This window comes from Dreissena polymorpha, chromosome 2 (genome assembly GCF_020536995.1).
Source record: "Dreissena polymorpha isolate Duluth1 chromosome 2, UMN_Dpol_1.0, whole genome shotgun sequence".
NCBI lineage: Eukaryota > Metazoa > Mollusca > Bivalvia > Myida > Dreissenidae > Dreissena > Dreissena polymorpha.
The window spans coordinates 75085781-75088717 of NC_068356.1; positions in this window are offsets into that span (position 1 = coordinate 75085781).

A 2937-nucleotide genomic window follows, 5' to 3' on the forward strand; every position below is an offset into this window, starting at 1 on the left:
AAATTCCATGATAAAAACCTAAATTGTTGAATTTGAATAACAGAAATGGCTCGTTGCATCGAAAGGAAAGGCGAAAGCAAATTGAATACACTCATCAAAGCAAACCAACCCGAGTTGCTAGCTACACACATTAATCAAAACTTTGGTTTCGATTCATCGTGTTACATTGTTATCAAAGAAAAACATGTTTTGCCTGTTGATTTCACACAAACAGACCTAGAACAAGTTGTCATTCATATATCTAAACCTGAATACATACAGTTTGTGAAGCTCAGGTTTAGTGATTCACACAGCAATGGGTTTGATTTTCTGCTTTGCGAACAAACCGATTACGAAGATAACTACGGCAATGAGGTTCATCAGTGTCACCTTTATTTTTCAAGAACATGTACCAAAGATATGGCAGCTACGAGCTATTACTTGACACAAGCCTTAAGTATGATTGGAAGTACTAACATTTTTCAAAGAATACGCATGACAAACTGGCTTCGTGTCTAATCAAAACGTTATGGTCAAACACTCGTACCCAAATGCACTACTGATTTTTGGAACAAACAACTTGACTCATTTCGCATGAGAAGCATTCTTGAGGTCTCGCAGCAAGATGACTCAGCGACACTTCGTGAGGAAATTGAGCGTTTGATGCAATCAAAGTACAACTTCGTTTCTTGTGAATACAATACGGCCAACAAAAACCTAAATATTCTGTATACTGAAACAAGTAACAACAGCTTTGGGTTAGTGGTTGTCAAAGAGTCGCTGCAAATAAAAGGCGCTACATGACTGGTAGATCAAATCATTCTTGATCTAACCTTCAAAGCGATAACATGTCTGTGCCAGCAACTACATTCCGGGTTCCAAAAACTGAGGACTGGGATATGGAGATTAGGCTGTCTGAGATAAAAAGTATGTTGTTAAGAATTTCATATGTTAGTGTTGGAGGTTTGATTGTAAACGTTGAATGCTGTAACTAACTTTTGCTTGTTCTGTTTCAGAAACCGTCACTCCAAAAACTGAGGACTGGGATGCCGAAATTGCGGTGGCGAAAACGTCCTCCATTCTTTCTCAGCGTGGGCAAAATAACACAGCGACGTATAAACCGAATGCACCGATGCTGGACCTGTCACTGCGTGCCTGTCAATTGTCGATGTGCAAAATATTGAATAAACTTGTTGAAACGTTAACATGTGTTTGTTTGTTTGGTAGAAAATGTTATATAGGTAGTAACTTGAAAATTGATTCTATACACCTAAACAATGCTAGCCGTTGAACTCAAAGATTTGGGATTTTTTCGACATATGTTGCGTTTGAATATTGAAAAGTGGAACAAAGCTGTCGAAATGTACATCATGGATCTCTATCCAGATGTGAAGTTTACATTTTCGACGCGAGATCAATGTTGGAAAGCGACAGATACGGAATTGTGTACTATGTCGATATTGAGGTTATTCTGATCAATCCGAAATATGATTTGTGCTGGACACACCAAGATCCCACAAAACGACTTCAAACCATTAATGGGATTTTGTTGAGCTCAAAAGCCAAGAGAACAAAACTCGTAACGTTTGACCAAGAGTATTTTTGAGACAAAAAATGTATAAAGATGTTGAAATAACCAATTGCATGTGTAATATAATATCATATCATATCATGGATGATACCGACGCTTTTTGCACGAATGAAACAAGTATGTACATGGAAAACTATATCGATAGACTGAAAACGTTTGAGTATTGGTCTCCCCAAATACAACCAAACAAATACCAGCTTGCTTCTTGCGGGTTGTACTACTTGGGACAACACGATCGTTGCAAATGTTTTCGTTGTGGCATTGTGTTGTATCATTGGAAATCTACAGACGATGCGTTCTTGGAACACCATAAACATTCACCGAATTGCCAGTTTTTGCGAATGGTGGGTCCAGGAACAAGACTGTTGATAAACACATGAGTATGTTTTGTATAATTGTGTTGTTAATAAATATCATGAACCGTTCAATTCGTTTGGTTCTTATTCTTGTAGTAACATATACTTATTCATGCAACTACCAAACGCAAAGTTGAAAAACAAGTACTATTGTGTGCACGAATGTTTGATTTCGCTATTGCGTTAGTTATTGATATAACCCAGTGTCGTATGTTTCTCAAACTATATTATCCAACTCTAATCAAAGCAAATACAAACAAACTATGTATATGTAGTGTTCAAACGATTTTATTCTGCAACAATCAATATTTCAAACATTCAATCTTTCGCAACAACACGTACAAACAGTTTACATAGTCCACTAGATCAGCCCACATAGTCGCTCGATCACAGATGCAAAAGCCTCACTCCTCTGTTTTGGCCGTAACCCTGAATTTCGCCACACCATTCGCAGCGATCGTCGATCCGCGTACATGACACACAGCTGAGGGCCTCGCATCTACGGCAAAAGTTCACCATCGAAAAAGTTTTTGCACGTATGACACACAACTCACTAACGTAGTGTCGTAAACAGTTGGCAGCATTTCGCCCATGCCCTTATAATCCATCTGTTACAAAGCTGCTTTTGTTGTTCCAGCTGACGACTCATTCTTCACGATGCTATTCTGGCCTCTCTAACCATGCCTGGAAACTTGCCACTTTTCTCACACTTGACAGCCAGTGCGTCGCAAGACTTTTCTGTTACTCATTATGCGTGTTGTTCGTTCAGTTTCAAAATCGAAATTGATTCAAACACGATCAATTTCGCCCTTTATAGTATGCGCGTTTATTCCAACTCAAGCAGCATAAAACTCGTAAATGCATGTCCCTTCCCCAAAACATGGAAATTTCACAAGTCGACAATCCGCCCCAAATTATATGTAAACAAAGTGTTTTATGTTTTCATCGATGACGAGTATTTTTATCAACACCGAATTTTGCGGAATATGCGTGTCATTAGTTCTAGAAAGA